Source organism: Rutidosis leptorrhynchoides, chromosome 8, assembly GCF_046630445.1.
Source record: "Rutidosis leptorrhynchoides isolate AG116_Rl617_1_P2 chromosome 8, CSIRO_AGI_Rlap_v1, whole genome shotgun sequence".
In the NCBI taxonomy this organism is placed as follows: Eukaryota; Viridiplantae; Streptophyta; class Magnoliopsida; order Asterales; family Asteraceae; genus Rutidosis; species Rutidosis leptorrhynchoides.
This window is the reverse complement of record NC_092340.1, coordinates 221,311,834-221,334,353: the sequence shown is the minus strand read 5'-3', so window position 1 is coordinate 221,334,353 and position 22,520 is coordinate 221,311,834.

The window sequence follows — 22,520 nt, the reverse complement described above, 5'->3', positions numbered from 1 at the left end:
TGATCACTTTTGCACCAATATGAGTTTTTAGCCTTAAACTGGCATATTTGCACAAATATCCAACTTTTGGGCTCAATGATTCTCAAAACCGAATGAAATGAGGTAGATATTGCCAGGAAAAACGTGTATAATTCGAGCACTATTAAACCCCCCACATTTGAACCTTGATTGTCCTCAAGAAAGTATTACAACAAACAAGACTTGGAGAAACGCCTCTAGTAAGTATGAACAAGCTAATGATAATGACCAAAGTGCAAAATTGAGCAATAAGGATACCTCTATGGAATTTCACTTTGAAAGCTCGAATGTTCTCCAAAAACTTGCACTTGTCAAGGACCAAGCACTAACCTTCTTTTCTTCTACTAAACACAAACAAACTCAAGCTCAAACAATTCAACAAACTCCAATTCTTCTATTTGGTAATGGTGGGGTGGCAATCCTCGACCATGTCTTCAACTAAACCTCTAAAGATACACCACTCCTTCAAATCAATCATAATTCAAGCCTAAACTACTAACTCTCCAATTCATCCAACTCAATCAATCAATCAATCAATCAAACGAACATGCACCCTAGAAAAGCTCGAATATCCACAAGATTTTGCATTATAGATAAAATGGATCAAGACTTAAGCTTTTTAGCACAAACCTTTCTAGGAGCATTCTTCAAATCATGAATCATTTAGCTTCACCTTCAAACCAAATTTACTCATCACGAACTGTTAAGAAATACCCACAAGCTTCTTTTCAGTGTAATGGAGCGCCAAGTTACATGAGTCACCTAAGAAAACGTTTTAGCCTTAAGGAAGACAAGGATTTTATGAAAACCATTTTTGTTTTTAGAAAGGGAAAATGATTCAAGTTGCGAAACAAGACAAGTTTTCCGAAAATTTTGGTTTCAATCTTTGTGCATTCTAAAGCCATCCCGGTTTTAGGATAACCGCACGGATAGCTATTTCCCCGGTATATCACAAAGGTGAAAGGCGATGAGACTAAAGCTATCTTGGGCTCATAAGGTTGTGTGCATACAAGCCAACCTGGTGATGGGACGGCCGCACGGGTAGCTACTTCCCCTGTAAACATACTACTCGGTATCAATAGCGATGAGAAAGTAACTACCTTAGGTGTGAGTTTTATGGTGGGTCTATTGCACGATAGTTGAAAGACTTTACTTTCAAGCTTAGGTATTTTGAATCTCAACTTAACTTGGAAGACTTTACTTCTAAGTTTGAAAGACTTGATTTCCAAAACAAAACATGGGAGGACTCGACTCTCCTGGAAGTGATTAAAATACTCGGGTAATTCCCACATAACAAGCTTTTATGCTTATATTAATAAAGGGTAGAAGTAAAAAACTACCCCTCCGTTAATTGATAGAACAAGAGTGCCATAGATTTTGGCTATGGCGTGTCTTGTTTAGCGACACTAGCACGAAGCCATTGCTCATAAAAAGAATAGCACATTGTGAAGCTCGGTAGCTCATCTTCCCTCGGTATGATACATCGGTTGAAACGTTGTGAAATTATAAATCAACCAATGTGAATATGAAATGGTATGGATTAGGAAGTATCCCACACCAGGTAGAACCGCATTTGGGAGACTTGACTCCCTTTTGTGGATAGACTTGAATCACCCAGAAGTGTTAAAGTTTAAAGCTATAAACACTTAAGTTTTGAAACACACATGGAAGACTTTACTTCCATGCAACAAACATGATTTTCTTCAAAAATTTAAACTTTAAGATCATGAATCATTTGAAAGTGGGAGACTTTACTCCCACTTAAGAGTTACAAGCACAAAAGGAAGACTTTACTTCCTTAGAGTTTTGAAACAAAAGGAAAAGACTTTACTTTTCCCAGAAATACAAGTTTTAACCATTTAAGTGTTAATGATATGTGATAATGTAATAGTTAAAAGCTTGTTCCAAAAATTTATCAACATTGCAAATTTAATTCTTTGATAGAGTATATGTGACAAGCTTAACCCAAAAAGTTCAAAATGACCCGAGATTTTAACTCTACCCCCTACATTTAGTTTGATGCAATGCCCTCATTGCATTAAACAATGAATTTTAGTAAATATAGAGGCATTTTGAAAAAGAATAGAAGAGAGAATGGCAGGTTTGGATCAATAATCAAAAAGAGTATCCTGCCACTAAGAACCACATACAAACAAAAGTACCAAAATCATCCACAAATGTCATACAAGCAAGCACAAGTGTCAAATTATTACAAACATAAGAGTGATAATGTGTGAGAGTAGCAATACAAGCGTACTACCTAACACCGAATAGATAATCTCAAGTTTTCACACACAATTATCAATCAAGATAAGTTACATGCCAAATCATAAAATTGAATACTGATTACCCATTGTATGTCGGGTGTACCATCTAGATGTGCCCTCCTTTGTAGTCATCATAACTGAAGTGAGCCATCAGAAGTTTTTCTGACTCATTGAAATTTACCCTCAAGAACTTTGCAATTTTTGTCATGTAGTGACAACCAACACTTGGAAGCATATATTTCTCTCCACTTGCATCAAATAGATAACTTGCGATGAGGTTGGGGATATGAACATGCTTGTGCTTGTGAATCCGATGAACCAACCAAATATCGAGCAATGTCATCTTATCAATATCCTCGCGGTGGAAGACCGATTTGGCAAAGAACCTTTGGATGCACCTAAGTGTGGGGCTTGCGAGTGCACTAGTATCTTGATTGGCGGATGTAAATTCGACATTACTAATTTTGTGCCACACCCACTTTAGATGAAACTCGTTCGGATTGAAAATTTCACACTTGGCCAATTACATGAAGGTGACATTTGGTGAGGAATTGTGGTAGAGACCTAGACACTCCATTAATTGGCTCATGTTTAGTCGCCTTTCCTTTCCCTCTAACCTAAATGTGAGGTAATCATCTAGCCATGGAGAACGAACCTTGAAATGGACTCTCAAGGTTGTTAGGAACTCACGGGTTAGTAAAGGGTAGACATCCTCATGGACGTAAAGTAGAGGCTCTCAAGGGTACATGACTTGTTGAAAGTGCTCAACCTTAAATGCATCTCGAATCTCGTGTCATAATCCCTCTAATTCTCATTGAGTCCAATAAAAGTACTTAGCCGGGCACACCGGCATATTGATCCTATTCAACATTCGAGATCTTAAAGTCTCATCACGCTAAATCACTTGTAACCATTCATGAACATTGGTTGATTTTGCAAGACCTTTGCCTTTCTCACTTTCCTGAAACCAATTCAACAAACAACAAACAAAAAAAGGACTTCATAACATTAGCATAAATCAGTTTTCCGCATTCAAACATCGATGAGGCAAAATGCCCCCTTCATTTAATCCATTGGGAAAGGTTTTATATCATACGAGCATGGTCAACATAGCTCAATTGCAAAAAGTCAATCCCTAGTCAAAGTTCAAAGGTTAAAGTAAGGTTAAGACTAGAAGCATACATTTTAGTGTAGCAATTAGCCAAACTATCATAATTTCAATCACAAACAAATAAGCTTCAATAACAAAGTTACCCTAATTGGTCAAACATAGTCAAAGTCCAAGAAGCAAGAACCCTAATTTCAATTTAAGCAATTACAAACACGAAAGTTGGATCCTTTTTGATCTAGACATGTTATTAAAGCACATAGTGTCCAATTGTAGCATTATACTTTCAATTAAACATCACATTCGAAAACCCCCAAATTGATATGAACCCCAAAAATTCAAAGTTGAAGTTTTTGGAAATCAAACATGCAATTCATGTTAGAAGGCATGATAATACAAAGAATCCATCACCAATTTAGCATAAACATCATCAATTGTTTAGAAATCTAAAAGTAAGTACAAGCATGAACATGGCAAAAATCACGCAGTAAATTGAAGATAAAGATTAATGAAGCATGATGATATCGGCCAAAAAGTCACATTTTTACCCCCAATATTAAGCCCTAAAACAATAAAGATTCAAAATTTGTCGGCAAAATTATCACTTTTTCGGTTGATTTTGTAGATTAAGTGATTACAAAGGCGATGCAAAAAGAATCAAGTAAACAGAGCTAAAACGAAGATTCTAGAGCGAAAACGGCGAAAGACAAGAAATCAAATGGCATGCCAAACGGCCTGCCACACGCCCTGATCAAACGGCCCCTGTAAACGGCTTGATCTGGCAAACGGCCCCTGCAAACGGCCTGCCAAAAGGCTTGCCAAATGGCCTGCCAGCCGTTTGCAGGCAATTTTCAAGTCTATTTAAAGGGCTCTCTCCATCCATTTCAACACACACTCAATTTGTAATTCACTTTATATTTTCAAGCTTTTTGTTAGTTTTTAGTAGTAGTTAGCTTAGCTTTTATTTTCCAGAGGATATCCGGCGAGTCCCTACGATCTCGGGCAGATTTCTTCAGCCTTTTCAGGTTTTTATCCGAAACTCTTGTCTTTTGTATTAAACATGCGTTCTTACTTTTTATGTTTAATAATGCGTTCCGATATTACCATGATAGCTTAATTAATTTGTATGTTGCCGTGATAGAAGTTTGGGTTAGCGTAATTACGTTAATTTAGTACGATTACTGTCATAATACTGAACTAGGAAGTCTGATAGGTTTGTATGCTAGCATCTTAAGGATTAACCAACGTAGGTTGTGATCAGGACTAGTACACCTATACGAAATTAGCTACTTCATAGGATTAAGACCCCTGGTTATACTGTCACTGAAGTTTCTATGAACTCGGTATGGCCAGAGTTCCCGAGAGGCATCTAATGCGCTTTTAGGACACAGAACTTAGGAATTGAGACATGAATGATCTAGTATGTGAAATGTCCCGTTCATATTGATTATAAACGTTCCATATTAATTGATTTCGTTGCGAGGTTTTGACCTCTATATGAGACGTTTTTCAAAGACTGCATTCATTTTTAAAACAACCATAACCGTTATTTTATCAATAAATGTTTCAAAAGCATTACGTAGATTATCAAATAATGATAATCTAAAATATACTGTTTACACACGACCATTACATAATGGTTTACAATAGAAATATATTACATCGACATATGTTTCTTGAATGCAGTTTTCACATAATATCATACAAACATGGACCCCAAATCTTGTCCTTACTTTAGTATGCAACAGCGGAAGCTCTTAATATTCACCTGAGAATAAACATGCTTTAAACGTCAACAAAAATGTTGGTGAGTTATAGGTTTAACCTATATATATCAAATCGTAACAATAGACCACAAGATTTCATATTTCAATATACATCCCATACATAGAGATAAAAATCATTCATATGGTGAACACCTGGTAACCGACATTAACAAGATGCATATATAAGAATATCCCCATCATTCTGGGACACCCTTCGGATATGATATAAATTTCGAAGTACTAAAGCATCCGGTACTTTGGATGGGGTTTGTTAGGCCCAATAGATCTATATTTAGGATTCGCGTCAATTAGGGTGTCTGTTCCCTAATTCTTAGATTACCAGACTTAATAAAAAGGGGCATATTCGATTTCGATAATTCAACCATAGAATGTAGTTTCACGTACTTGTGTCTATTTTGTAAATCATTTATAAAACCTGCATGTATTCTCATCCCAAAAATATTAGATTTTAAAAGTGGGACTATAACTCACTTTCACAGATTTTTACTTCGTCGGGAAGTAAGACTTGGCCACTGGTTGATTCACAAACCTATAACAATATATACATATATATCAAAGTATGTTCAAAATATATTTACAACACTTTTAATATATTTTGATGTTTTAAGTTTATTAAGTCAGCTGTCCTCGTTAGTAACCTACAACTAGTTGTCCACATTTAGATGTACAGAAATAAATCGATAAATATTATCTTGAATCAATCCATGACCCAGTGTATACGTATCTCAGTATTGATCACAACTCAAACTATATATATTTTGGAATCAACCTCAACCCTGTATAGCTAACTCCAACATTCACATATAGAGTGTCTATAGTTGTTCCGAAATATATATAGATGTGTCGACATGATAGGTTGAAACAATGTATACGTGTCTATGGTATCTCAAGATTACATAATATACAATACAAGTTGATTAAGTTATGGTTGGAATAGATTTGTTACCAATTTTCACGTAGCTAAAATGAGAAAAATTATCCAATCTTGTTTTACCCATAACTTCTTCATTTTAAATCCGTTTTGAGTGAATAAAATTGCTATGGTTTATATTGAACTCTATTTTATGAATCTAAACAGAAAAAGTATAGGTTTATAGTTAGAAAAATATGTTACAAGTCGTTTTTGTAAAGGTAGTCATTTCAGTCGAAAGAACGACGTCTAGATAACCATTTTAGAAAACATACTTCCACTTTGAGTTTAACCATAATTTTTGGATATAGTTTCATGTTCATAATAAAAATCATTTTCTCAGAATAACAACTTTTAAATCAAAGTTTATCATAGTTTTTAATTAACTAACCCAAAACAGCCCGCGGTGTTACTACGACGGCGTAAATCCGGTTTTACGGTGTTTTTCATGTTTCCAGGTTTTAAATCATTAAGTTAGCATATCATATAGATATAGAACATGTGTTTAGTTGATTTTAAAAGTTAAGTTAGAAGGATTAACTTTTATTTGCGAACAAGTTTAGAATTAACTAAACTATGTTCTAGTGATTACAAGTTTAAACCTTCGAATAAGATAGCTTTATATGTATGAATCGAATGATGTTATGAACATCATTACTACCTCAAGTTCCTTGGATAAACCTACTGGAAATGAGAAAAAATAGATCTAGCTTCAAAGGATCCTTGGATGGCTTGAAAGTTCTTGAAGGAGAATCATGACACGAAAACAATTTCAAGTAAGATTTCCACTCGAAATAAGATTGTTATAGTTATAGAAATTGATTTAAAGTTTGAATATGATTATTACCTTGTATTAGAAAGATAACCTACTGTAAGTAACAAAGGTTTCTTGATCTTGAATGATTACTTGGAATGGATTTAGAAAACTTGGAAGTAAACTTGCAATCTTGGAAGTATTCTTGATTTTATGAAACTAGAACTTTTGGAATTTATGAAGAACACTTAGAACTTGAAGATAGACCTTGAGAGAGATCAATTAGATGAAGAAAATTGAAGAATGAAAGTGTTTGTAGGTGTTTTTGGTCGTTGGTGTATGGATTAGATATAAAGGATATGTAATTTTATTTTCATGTAAATAAGTCATGAATGATTACTCATATTTTTGTAATTTTATGAGATATTTCATGCTAGTTGCCAAATTATGGTTCCCACATGTGTTAGGTGACTCACATGGGCTGCTAAGAACTGATCATTGGAGTTTATATACCAATAGTACATACATCTAAAGCTGTGTATTGTACGAGTACGAATACGGGTGCATATGAGTAGAATTGTTGATGAAACTGAACGAGGATGTAATTGTAAGTATTTTTGTTAAGTAGAAGTATTTTGATAAGTGTCTTGAAGTCTTTCAAAAGTGTATGAATACATATTAAAACACTACATGTATATACATTTTAACTGAGTCGTTAAGTCATCGTTAGTCGTTACATGCAAATGTTGTTTTGAAACCTTTAGGTTAACGATCTTGTTGAATGTTGTTAACCCATTGTTTCTTATAACAAATGAGATGTTAAATTGTTATATTATCATGATATTATGATATATAATATATCTTAGTATGATGTATATACAGTTAAATGTCGTTACAACGATAATCGTTACATATATGTCTCGTTTCGAAATCATAAATTTAGTAGTCTTATTTTTACATATGTATTTCATTGTTAATACACTTAATAATATATTTACTTATCATTTAACATAATTAACCAAGTGTATCAATATCTTAATATGATTCATATGTACCTAGTAAGACGTTGTTATAACGATAATCGTTATATATATCGTTTTCGAGTTTCTTAAATTAATAGTCTCATTTTTATGTATATAACTCATTGTTAAAATACCTAATGAGATACATACTTATAATAAAATCATGTTAACTATATATATAACCATATATATGTCATCGTATAGTTTTTACAAGTTTTAACGTTCGTGAATCACCGGTCAACTTGGGTGGTCAATTGTCTATATGAAACCTATTTCAATTAATCAAGTCTTAACAAGTTTGATTGCTTAACATGTTGGAAACACTTAATCATGTTAATAAAAATTTCATTTAATATATATATATAAACATGGAAAAGTTTGGGTCACTACAGTACCTACTCGTTAAATAAATTTTGTCCCGAAATTTTAAGCAGTTGGAGGTGTTGACGTATCTTCTGAAAATAAATGCCGGTATTTCTTCTTCATCTGATCTTCTCATTCCCAGGTGAACTCGGGTCCTCTACGAGCATTCCATCGAACCTTAACAATTGTTATCTTGTTTTGCTTAAGTCTTTTAACCTCACGATCCATTATTTCGACGGGTTCTTTGATAAATTGAAGTTTTTCGTTGATTTGGATTTCATCTAAGGGAATAGTGAGATCTTCTTTAGCAAAACATTTCTACAAATTCGAGACGTGGAAAGTGTTATGTACAGCCACGAGTTGTTGAGGTAACTCAAGTTGGTAAGCTACTGGTCCGACACGATCAATAATCTTGAATGGTCCAATATACCTTGGATTTAATTTCTCTCGTTTACCAAATCGAACAACGCCTTTCCAAGTTGCAACTTTAACCATGACCATCTCTCCAATTTCAAATTCTATATCTTTTCTTTTAATGTCAGCGTAGCTCTTTTGTCGACTTTGGGCGGTTTTCAACCGTTGTTGAATTTGGATGATCTTCTCGGTAGTTTCTAGTATTATCTCCGGACCCGTAATCTGTCTATCCCCCACTTCACTCCAACAAATCGGAGACCTGCACTTTCTACCATAAAGTGCTTCAAACGGCGCCATCTCAATGCTTGAATGGTAGCTGTTGTTGTAGGAAAATTTTGCTAACGGTAGATGTTGATCCCAACTGTTTCCGAAATCAATAACACATGCTCGTAGCATGTCTTCAAGCATTTGTATCGTCCTTTCGCTCTGCCCATCAGTTTGTGGATGATAGGCAGTACTCATGTCTAGACGAGTTCCTAATGCTTGCTGTAATGTCTGCCAGAATCTTGAAATAAATCTGCCATCCCTATCAAAGATAATAGAGATTGGTATTTCATGTCTGGAGACGACTTCCTTTAAATACAGTCATGCTAACTTCTCCATCTTGTCATCTTCTCTTATTGGCAGGAAGTGTGCTGATTTGGTGAGATGATCAACTATTACCCAAATAGTATCAAAACCACTTGCAGTCCTTGGCAATTTAGTGATGAAATCCATGGTAATGTTTTCCCATTTCCATTCCGGGATTTCGGGTTGTTGAAGTAGACCTGATGGTTTCTGATGTTCAGCTTTGACCTTAGAACACGTCAAACATTCTCCTACATATTTAGCAATATCGGCTTTCATACCTGGCCACCAAAAATGTTTCTTAAGATCCTTGTACATCTTTCCCGTTCCAGGATGTATTGAGTATCTGGTTTTATGAGCTTCTCTAAGTACCATTTCTCTCATATCTCCAAATTTTGGTACCCAAATTCTTTCAGCCCTATACCGGGTTCCGTCTTCCTGAATATTAAGATGCTTCTCCGATCCTTTGGGTATTTCATCCTTTAAATTTCCCTCTTTTAAAACTCCTTGTTGCGCCTCCTTTATTTGAGTAGTAAGGTTAGTGTGAATCATTATATTCATAGATTTTACTCGAATGGGTTCTCTGTCCTTTCTGCTCAAGGCGTCGGCTACCACATTTGCCTTCCCTGGGTGGTAACGAATCTCAAAGTCGTAATCATTCAACAATTCAATCCACCTACGCTGCTTCATATTCAGTTGTTTCTGATTAAATATGTGTTGAAGACTTTTGTGGTCGGTATATATAATACTTTTGACCCCATATAAGTAGTGCCTCCAAGTCTTTAATGCAAAAACAACCGCGCCTAATTCCAAATCATGCGTCGTATAATTTTGCTCGTGAATCTTTAATTGTCTAGACGCATAAGCAATCACCTTCGTCTGTTGCATTAATAAACAACCGAGACCTTGCTTTGATGCGTCACAATAAATCACAAAATCATCATTCCCTTCAGGCAATGACAATATAGGTACCGTAGTTAGCTTTTTCTTCAATAATTGAAAGGCCTTCTCTTATTCATCCTTCCATTTAAATTTCTTCCCTTTATGCGTTAATGCAGTCAAGGGTTTTGCTATTTTGGAGAAATCTTGGATGAATCTTCTGTAGTAACCAGCCAATCCTAAAAATTGACGTATATGCTTCGGAGTTTTTGGGGTTTCCCACTTTTCAACAGTTTCTATCTTTGCCGGATCAACCTTAATACCTTTTTTGTTCACTATGTGACCGAGGAATTGAACTTCTTCCAACCAAAATGCACACTTTGAAAATTTAGCGTACAATTCTTCCTTCCTCAATACTTCTAACACCTTTCTCAAATGTTCACCGTGTTCTTGGTCATTCTTTGAGTAAATAAGTATGTCATCAATGAAAACGATGACAAACTTGTCAAGGTATGGTCCACACACTCGGTTCATAAGGTCCATGAACACAGCTGGTGCATTAGTTAAACCAAACGGCATGACCATAAACTCGTAATGACCGTAACGTGTTCTAAAAGATGTCTTTGGAATATCATCTTCTTTCACCAGCATTTGATGATACCCGAAACGTAAGTCAATCTTTGAATAAACAGACGAGCCTTGTAGTTAATCAAATAAGTCGTCGATACTCGGTAGTGGGTAGCGGTTCTTGATGGTAAGTTTGTTCAACTCTCGGTAGTTGATACACAACCTGAATGTACCATCTTTCTTCTTGACAAACAAAACAGGAGCTCCCCACGGTGATGTGCTTGGTCGAATGAAACCATGCTCTAAAAGTTCTTGTAATTGGCTTTGCAGTTCTTTCATCTCGCTGGGTGCGAGTCTGTAAGGAGCACGAGCTATTGGTGCAGCTCCTGGTACAAGATAAATTTGAAATTCAACGGATCGATGTGGGGGTAATCCCGATAATTCTTTCGGAAATACATCGGGAAATTCTTTTACGACGGAAACATCTTTGATGCTCTTTTCTCCAGTTTGTACTTTATCGACCTGTGCTAGAACAGCATAGCAACCTTTTCTTATTAGTTTCTGTGCCATCAAATTACTAATAAGATGTAGTTTTGTGTTGCCCTTTTCTCCGTACACCATTAAGGGTTTTCCTTTTTCTCGTATAATGCGAATTGCATTTTTGTAACAAACGATCTCTGCTTTCACTTCTTTCAACCAGTCCATACCGATTATTACATCAAAACTCCCTAACTCTACTGGTATCAAGTCAATCTTAAATGTTTTGCTAACCAGTTTAATTTCTCGATTCCGACATATATTATCTGCTGAAATTAATTTACCATTTGCTAATTCGAGTAAAAATTTACTATCCAACGGCGTCAATGGACAACTTAATTTAGCACAAAAATCTCTACTCATATAGCTTCTATCCGCACCCGAATCAAATAAAACGTAAGCAGATTTATTGTCAATAAGAAACGTACCCGTAACAAGCTCCGGGTCTTCCTGTGCCTCTACCGCATTAATATTGAAAACTCTTCCACGGCCTTGTCCATTCGTGTTCTCCTGGTTCGGGTAATTTCTAATAATGTGGCCCGGTTTTCCACATTTATAACAAACTACATTGGCATAACTTGCTCCGACACTACTTGCTCTGCCATTACTCGTTCCGACACCATTTGTTCCTTTCGTTCTGTTAACCCCTGGTCCGTAGACCTCACACTTCGCCGTGCTATGACCATTTCTTTTACACTTGTTGCAAAATTTGGTGCAGAACCCCGAGTGATACTTTTCACACCTTTGGCATAGCTGCTTCTGATTGTTGTTATTGTTGTTGCGGTTGTTATTGTTGTTGGGACGATTGTTGTAGTTGCTGTTGTTGTTGTTGTTGTTGTTGGGCCGTTTGTTGTAGTTGCGATTGATGTTGCGATTGTTGGGATAATTGTTGCGATTATTATTGTAATTGCTGTTGTTGTTGTATTGGTGATTCTTATCACCGTTTTCCTCCCACTTTCTTTTGACTTGCTTCACATTGGCCTCTTTAGCCGTCTGTTCTTTAATTCTTTCCTCAATCTGGTTCACTAGTTTGTGAGCCATTCTACATGCCTGTTGTATGGAGGCGGGCTCGTGTGAAATTATATCTTCTTGGATTCTTTCCAGTAATCCTTTCACAAACGCGTCGATCTTCTCTTCCTCATCTTCGAACGCTTCCGGACACAATAGGCACAATTCTGTGAATCGTCTTTCGTACATGGTAATATCAAATCATTAGGTTCGTAACCCTCAAAGTTCTGTCTTGAGCTTATTGACCTCGATTCTGGGACGGTACTTCTCGTTCATCAAGTGCTTGAATGCTGACCATGGTAGTGCGTACGCATCATCTTGTCCCACTTGCTCTAGATAGGCATTCCACCATGTTAACGCAGAACCTGTGAAGGTATGCGTAGCGTACTTCACTTTGTCCTCTTCAGTACACTTACTTATGGCAAACACCAATTCGACCTTCTCGGTCCACCATTTCAATCCGATCGGTCCTTCGGTTCCATCAAATTCCAAAGGTTTGCAGGTAGTAAATTCTTTGTAGGTGCATCCTACATGATTTCCTATAATGCTAGATCCAAGGTTATTGTTGGTATGTAGCGCAGCCTGTACTGCGGCTATGTTTGAAGCTAGAAAAGTACGGAATTCCTCTTCATTCATATTCACGGTGTGTCGAGTAGTCGGTGCCATTTCCTTCAAAATAGTCAAATGGAACAAGTTAATCATAATATTAAGAGTAGTTAATAGTATTTCGTAGCATAATATGAACTCATTTATAAAAGCTTTTTCTTCATATTAGCATTTTATAAGTTTAAATTCGGGTAGTACCTACCCGTTAAGTTCATACTTAGTAGCTAATATACAATTCAACTACTACAATTCTATATGAAAAACTGATTATAATAATATTTCGCGTTCAATCTTTTGTACAATATTTTACAAACTTACAATACCGCTTATTTTACATAAAGCATGAAATATAGTACACAATAACTTTGATACAAGATAGTTGTGAAGATAATTCTAGCTAGTACACAAGTCGTTCAGCAAAGGCAATAAAGACACATAATTCATACGTCCAGAAACAAGTCATGCATTCTGGTTTTACAAGGACTACTTCCCATCCTTGGTCTTGTGGAACATAACTGTTATGGCCGTTGATAAGACAGCGTCTTGTAACGTCGTCAAAGGGACGAGGGTTACGTAATGACCAACAGTCTCGTAATAACCTAAAAACCTCATTTCTTACCCCAATTACCGACTCCGTCACTTGTGGGAACGTTTTGTTTAATAGTTGTAGCCCGATGTTCTTTTTCTCACTTTGGTGAGAAGCGAACATTACTAACCCGTAAGCATAGCATGCTTCTTTATGTTGCATGTTAGCCGCTTTTTCTAAATCATGAAGTCCTATATTCGGATACATTGAGTCAAAATAATTTCTTAACCCGTTGCGTAAAATAGCATTTGGGTTCCCCGCAATATATGCGTCAAAGTAAACACATCGTAACTTATGGGTTTCCCAATGTGATATCCCCCATCTTTCAAACGAAAGTCTCCTATAAACCAAGACATTCTTGGAACGTTCTTCGAATGTCTTACAGACTGATTTCGTCGTAAATAGTTGTGCCGAAGAATTCTGACCGACTCTAGACAGGATTTCATCAATCATGTCTCCGGGTAGGTCTCTTAAAATATTGGGTTGTCTATCCATTTTGTGTTTTTATACTGTAAAATAGACAAGAGTTAGATTCATAAAAAAAAAATACTTATTAAAACAAGCAATTTTTACATATATCATAAAGCATAAGCACACTATATTACATATATTACACCACACAAATACAACTATCTTATTCCAACTCGCTCGTTTCTTCTTCTTCTTCTTCTTCGGTTTTGGTTCGTTTTGCAAAGTTTCTAGGGATATATGATGTTCCCCTAATACGAGCTGTCGTTTTCCACAACGGTTTAGAAAAACCTGGTGGTTTAGAGGTTCCCGGGTCATTGTTACAACTTAAGGGCTTCGGGGGTTGACGATACATATAAAGTGTCATCGGGGTTGGAATTAGATTTCTCTATTTTTATGCTCTTTCCCTTATTATTTTCTTTTGCCTTTTTAAATTCAGTTGGGGTAATTTCTATAACATCATCGGAATTCTCGTCGGAATCCGATTCATCGGAGAATTGGTAATCCTCCCAATATTTTGCTTCTTTGGCGGAAACACCATTGACCATAATTAACCTTGGTCGGTTGGTTGAGGATTTTCTTTTACTTAACCGTTTTATTATTTCCCCCACCGGTTCTATTTCCTCCTCCGGTTCCTCCTCTTCCGGTTCTGATTCTTCTTCCGGTTCTGATTCTTCTTCCGGTTCTTCTTAGGGAACTTGTGAATCAGTCCAATATATATTCGACTCTTCGTTATTATTAGGTGAGTCAATGGGATTTGTGCTAGAGGTAGACATCTATCACACAATATCAAACATGTTAAGAGATTAATATATCACATAATATATACATGTTAATAATATATAGTTTCCAACAAAAATGTTAAGCAATCATTTTTAAAGAAAACACGGTCGAAGTCCAGACTCACTAATGCATCCTAACAAACTCGATAAGACACACTAATGCAAATTTTCTGGTTCTCTAAGACCAACGCTCGGATACCAACTGAAATGTCCCGTTCATATTGATTATAAACGTTCCATATTAATTGATTTCGTTGCGAGGTTTTGACCTCTATATGAGACGTTTTTCAAAGACTGCATTCATTTTTAAAACAACCATAACCTTTATTTTATCAATAAAGGTTTCAAAAGCATTACGTAGATTATCAAATAATGATAATCTAAAATATACTGTTTACACACGACCATTACATAATGGTTTACAATAGAAATATATTACATCGACATATGTTTCTTGAATGCAGTTTTCGCATAATATCATACAAACATGGACTCCAAATCTTGTCCTTATTTTAGTATGCAACAGCGGAAGCTCTTAATATTCACCTGAGAATAAACATGCTTTAAACGTCAACAAAAATGTTGGTGAGTTATAGGTTTAACCTATATATATCAAATCGTAACAATAGACCACAAGATTTCATATTTCAATATACATCCCATACATAGAGATAAAAATCATTCATATGGTGAACACCTGGTAACCGATATTAACAAGATGCATATATAAGAATATCCCCATCATTCCGGGACACCCTTCGGATATGATATAAATTTTGAAGTACTAAAGCATCCGGTACTTTGGATGGGGTTTGTTAGGCCCAATAGATCTATCTTTAGGATTCGCGTAAATTAGGGTGTCTGTTCCCTAATTCTTAGATTACCAGACTTAATAAAAAGGGGCATATTCGATTTCGAAAATTCAACCATAGAATGTAGTTTCACGTACTTGTGTCTATTTTGTAAATCATTTATAAAACCTGCATGTATTCTCATCCCAAAAATATTAGATTTTAAAAGTGGGACTATAACTCACTTTCACAGATTTTTACTTCGTCGGGAAGTAAGACTTGGCCACTGGTTGATTCACGAACCTATAACAATATATACATATATATCAAAGTATGTTCAAAATATATTTACAGCACTTTTAATATATTTTGATGTTTTAAGTTTATTAAGTCAGCTGTCCTCGTTAGTAACCTACAACTAGTTGTCCACAGTTAGATGTACAGAAATAAATCGATAAATATTATCTTGAATCAATCCACGACCCAGTGTATACGTATCTCAGTATTGATCACAACTCAAACTATATATATTTTGGAATCAACCTCAACCCTGTATAGCTAACTCTAACATTCACATATAGAGTGTCTATGGTTGTTCCGAAATATATATAGATGTGTCGACATGATAGGTCAAAACATTATATACCTGTCTATGGTATCTCAAGATTACATAATATACAATACAAGTTGATTAAGTTATGGTTGGAATAGATTTGTTACCAATTTTCACGTAGCTAAAATGAGAATAATTATCCAATCTTGTTTTACCCATAACTTCTTCATTTTAAATCCGTTTTGAGTGAATCAAATTGCTATGGTTTCATATTGAACTCTATTTTATGAATCTAAACAAAAAAAGTATAGGTTTATAGTCAGAAAAATAAGTTACAAGTCGTTTTTGTAAAGGTAGTCATTTCAGTCGAAAGAACGACGTCTAGATGACCATTTTAGAAAACATACTTCCACTTTGAGTTTAACCATAATTTTTGGATATAGTTTCATGTTCATAATAAAAATCATTTTCTCAGAATAACAACTTTTAAATCAAAGTTTATCATAGTTTTTAATTAACTAACCCAAAACAGCCCGCGGTGTTACTACAACGGCGTAAATCCGGTTTTACGGTGTTTTTCGTGTTTCCAGGTTTTAAATAATTAAGTTAGCATATCATATAGATATAGAACATGTGTTTAGTTGATTTTAAAAGTCAAGTTAGAAGGATTAACTTTTATTTGCGAACAAGTTTAGAATTAACTAAACTATGTTCTAATAAGATAGCTTTATATATATGAATCGAATGATGTTATGAACATCATTACTACCTCAAGTTCCTTGGATAAACCTACTGGAAATGAGAAAAATAGATCTAGCTTCAAAGGATCCTTGGATGGCTTGAAAGTTCTTAAAGCAGAATCATGACACGAAAACAATTTCAAGTAAGATTTCCACTCGAAATAAGATTGTTATAGTTATAGGAATTGAATTAACGTTTTAATATGATTATTACCTTGTATTAGAAAGATAACCTACTGTAAGTAACAAAGGTTTCATGATCTTGGATGATTACTTGGAATGGATTTAGAAAACTTGGAAGTAAACTTGCAATCTTGGAAGTATTCTTGATTTTATGAAACTAGAACTTTTGGAATTTATGAAGAACACTTAGAACTTGAAGATAGAACTTGAGAGAGATAAATTAGAAGAAGAAATTTGAAGAATGAAAGTATTTGTAGGTGTTTTTGGTCGTTGGTGTATGGATTAGATATAAAGGATATGTAATTTTGTTTTCATGTAAATAAGTCATGAATGATTACTCATATTTTTGTAATTTTATGAGATATTTCATGCTAGTTGCCAAATGATGGTTCCAACATGTGTTAGGTGACTCACATGGGCTGCTAAGAGCTGATCATTGGAGTGTATATACCAATAGTACATACATCTAAAAGTTGTGTATTGTACGAGTACGAATACGGGTGCATACGAGTAGAATTATTGATGAAACTGAACGAGGATGTAATTGTAAGTATTTTTGTTAAGTAGAGGTATTTTGATAAGTGTCTTGAAGTCTTTCAAAAGTGTATGAATACATATTAAAACACTACATGTATATACATTTTAACTGAGTCGTTAAGTCATCGTTAGTCGTTACATGTAAATGTTGTTTTGAAACCTTTAGGTTAACGATCTTGTTGAATGTTGTTAACCCATTGTTTATTATAACAAATGAGATGTTAAATTGTTATATTATCATGATATTATGATATATAATATATCTTAGTATGATGTATATACAGTTAAATGTCGTTATAATGATAATCGTTACATATATGTCTCGTTTCGAAATCATTAATTTAGTAGTCTTATTTTTACATATGTATTTCATTGTTAATACACTTAATAATATATTTACTTATAATTTAACATAATTAACCAAGTGTATCAATATCTTAATATGATTCATATGTACCTAGTAAGACGTTGTTATAACGATAATCGTTATATATATCGTTTTCGAGTTTCTTAAATTAATAGTCTCATTTTTATGTATATAACTCATTGTTAAAATACCTAATGAGATACATACTTATAATAAAATCATGTTAACTATATATATAACCATATATATGTCATCGTATAGTTTTTACAAGTTTTAACGTTCGTGAATCACCGGTCAACTTGGGTGGTCAATTGTCTATATGAAACCTATTTCAATTAATCAAGTCTTAACAAGTTTGATTGCTTAACATGTTGGAAACACTTAATCATGTAAATAACAATTTCATTTAATATATATATATATAAACATGGAAAAGTTCGGGTCACTACATTATGCCTATTGACTCTTCCGAAGAGACTTCTTAGGAGCTGTTAAGATCTAGTTAGTGTCTTCACTGTGTGACCCAAGCATATTGCATGTTCTTGTTTGATTGTTGCCTTAGGAATAAGTCATATCAACTGTTTAGGTATTTATTAGGTTTCTATCTGCTTTACTTTTAGTATACCAACTATAATGTTGTATAATGCTTGAACTGATATGATGTCATTAGTATGATTGAATGGTTGTTAGTTTTTATTTAAAGTTTTGCCAACTTAAACCGACGGACTCCTTCCGTTTGTGATCAGTGTTCAATCAACACGGCATGTTGTTATGCAGTTAACCAAACTGATAACGAGGGTTAGAATTAGAACTCAACTCACTAATAAACCTAGTACTTTACTAAGGATAACCTCCGAGGAATAGCTACCTTTCAATTATATAACCAAGTAACATACTTGTCACTGCTCAAAGAGAACTCCGAGAGTTCAGAGATAAGTAGGTATGTGTAATTGGCTCATCCAACCAGATCTACATCATTCCAAGCATGTGATGACCCGGAAATTTCCGACCAAATTTAAACTTAATCTTTATATGATTTCGACACGATAAGCAAAGTCTGTAATGTTAAGTCTTAAAAATTTTCAACTATTTACACAAACCCATTTGACCTTTGACTATGCTCAACGATTCACGAACAATTGTATGTAAATAAATGTGTGTGTATATATATATATATATATATATATATATATATATATATATATATATATATATATAATATAATAAAAGTATATATATAATAAAATACAGAATAATTAAGTTGCTATTAAAACAAACATACATATATATATATATATATATATATATATATATAAATATTAATAATTTAAAATAATAAAATACAATTTAATCAATTAGAATTAAAAATATAAAATAAAATACAGAATAATTAAGTTTCTATTAAAATATATATATATATATATATATATATATATATATATATATATATATATATATATATATATATATATATATATATATATATACACATAATTAATGGTTATATGTATATATTAAAATGTGTATATATTAATTATTCAGTATATATTATTATTATTATATATGTATATTATATAATTATTAAATATTACATAATTAATAAATTGTAATATTAATATATTAAATATAATTACAAGTATAATTATACTTGTTATATTATTATTACATTAATTATTATTAGTATTATTAGTATCATTAAAATTATAATATGAAAGTTGTACATGTAATTTGTTATATTATTATTAGTATTATTATGATTATTATTATTATTATCATTATTGCTATTAACAATATTATCATATTATTATCTTTATCAATATTATTATTATTATTATTATCATTATTACAATTATTAATAATATTATTGTTATTATTTATTATAACAACATTAATATTAATATGTTTATACTTCTTAATTATTAATAGTAAGTGTAATTTTTTATAAAAACAGATATATATTACGCGTATAATCAGGGAACCATCTGTTTAATTTTTTATTTTCTTCATCCTGATTGATAATCCTGTCCGGCGTTGACATCCTTGCTCACTACAATACAATTCTAATCAATTCATGCTACAGCATCATTCTATTATTTACGCTCTACAAAACCCTGCTGCAAGTCAAATTAAAGAAGAGAGAAAACGAAACAGATTCAAAGAAACAAAACCAGTCCCCCGTTCGTATTTTTTTTTTCCAAAACTCAGATACGATTCAATCTTCAAAAATTAAAAATGCAGAAGTGATCTAAGGCATGTCGTGAATCTTTCTGTAAAATTTCAAATCTTAATTTACAAAATCAAAGATGAATTTTGGAATCAAAGTTTTTTTTTTTTTTTTAAAGTCAAATGTTGTTCTAAGATCGAATTGAAGGTTTATATGATGTTTCTATTATAATTACTCATCTCAGAAGTTTCTATAAAAGTTTTACTACATATTTCATGACGGTATTTAAGTCTCAAAACATCACAATCTCAAAAATCAAAATTTTGTTCTTCGTTTCTTTTTCACGAACACAGTGACTGCTGTAATTTTGTTTATTTTTTTATTTTATTGATTCAATTCACCAACACCGGTCATTCCTGTTTCTATTGAAGAACATAAACTGTTTAGTCATTGATTGTTTTTATTGTTAAAAGCTTTGGATGATTTGAATGTGGTGAAGAAGAAGAAGAATAAGGTGAACCAGAAAAATGGGATTTATAGATTTTAGGTTGGTATAATTCCAGAAAACCCAAGATGGTCGAACGGTTAAGTGTGTTTCGGATGAGCGGGTGGTCGCGGGTTCGAGCCCGGGCATGGGCTGTTATTTTTTTGGGACTCTATGAGGTAGTCTATCTTCATTTATTTTTATTATTATTATTATTATTATTATTATTATTATTATTATTATTATTATTATTATTATTATTATTATTATTATTATTTATTATTATTATTATTATTATTATTATTATTATTATTATTATTATTATTATTGTCATTATTATTATTATGATTATTATTTTTATTGTTATTGTAAGTATTATAATTATTATTAGTATTATAATTATTATTATTATTATTATCATAATTATAAGTATGATAACCGTTATAATTATTATTAATCGTATAAGTATTATTGATGTATTTATTATTGTTATATTTTTTTATTTAAGTATTAAAATTATTATTATTATGATTAAGATTATTGTTATTATTAATATATTAGCATTAATATTATTATTATTATTATCCTTAGCAATATCATTAAAAGTAGTATAACTAAAATTTTAGAATTATCATTATTATTAAAATAAGTATCATTTTTGTAATTATTATTATTATTATTATTATTATTATTATTATTATTATTATTATTATTATTATTATTATTATTATTATAATAATAATAATTATTATTATTATTATTATTATTATTATTATTATTATTATTATTATTATTACTACTACTACTACTACTACTACTACTACTACTACTACTACTACTACTACTAGCATATGTATCATTATTAAAAATATCATTATTATTATTATTAGTATTATCATTATTAATAAAGTTATTATTATTATTAGTAAATCATCATTATCAAAACTATCAATTTTTTACTAGAAAATATTTTATACATAGAATATACTTATTACATATACTATAATTATATTAATATTTCATATAACTATATATCAAACATATTAATATTTTTTTATATAAATACTTACATGTAACAAACTATTGATTTTTAAATATATATATATATATATATATATATATATATATATATATATATATATATATATATATATATATATATATATAGACATTAATATAACAAAATATATAAGTATTAATTATTTTTAATATATATATAAAATAAATATAAAAACATATAAGTTAAAGTATAATATATAAATAAAGAATAGGTTTCTAAATGAAATTTAGAATAAATTCTATATAACCATAAATATATAAATATTATATAATTAATAAATGAAATTAAGCGACTTCCATTATATGTTTTAATGGATATACAATTGATATAGATTCGTGAATCCAAGGCCAATCATGCGTTGTTCAGTATCGTCCTATGCATATTTTTACTACAAAATATCGTATCGTGAGTTTCATTACTCTCTTTTTAAATGCTTTTGCAATATATATTTTTGGGACTGAGAATACATGCGCTACTTTTATAAATGTTTGACGAAATAGACACGAGTACTTAAAAACATTCTACGATTGAGTTACGAATACACTAGATATCACCCCTTTATAGTCTGGTAATCTAAGAATTTGGGAACAGACCCCCAAATTGACGTGAATCCTAAAGATAGATCTATGGGCCTTGACAAGCCCCAGTCAGAGAATTTGAACTGCTTTAGTACTTCGATTTTAGTATACAACTGCCAGCTTTAAAATGAATGACCTGTTTGTGAGGTGTACACAACCGTCATTTTTAAAAGAGTGGCCTGTTTGTATGCTGTTTGCATGCAGTTTGTGAAATGCCTGTATGCGGGGGATATTCTAGATGCATTTTGTTAATGTCGATTACCAGATGTTAATTTCGTATGAATGATTTTTACAGCAGTGAGCAGACCTGTACAGATTGTTTTCGAAATATGCGTATCTTGTTTTCTATTATATTATTGAAAATGATTGATTATGAAAAACTAATGAACTCACTAACCTTTTGGTTGACACTTTTAAGCA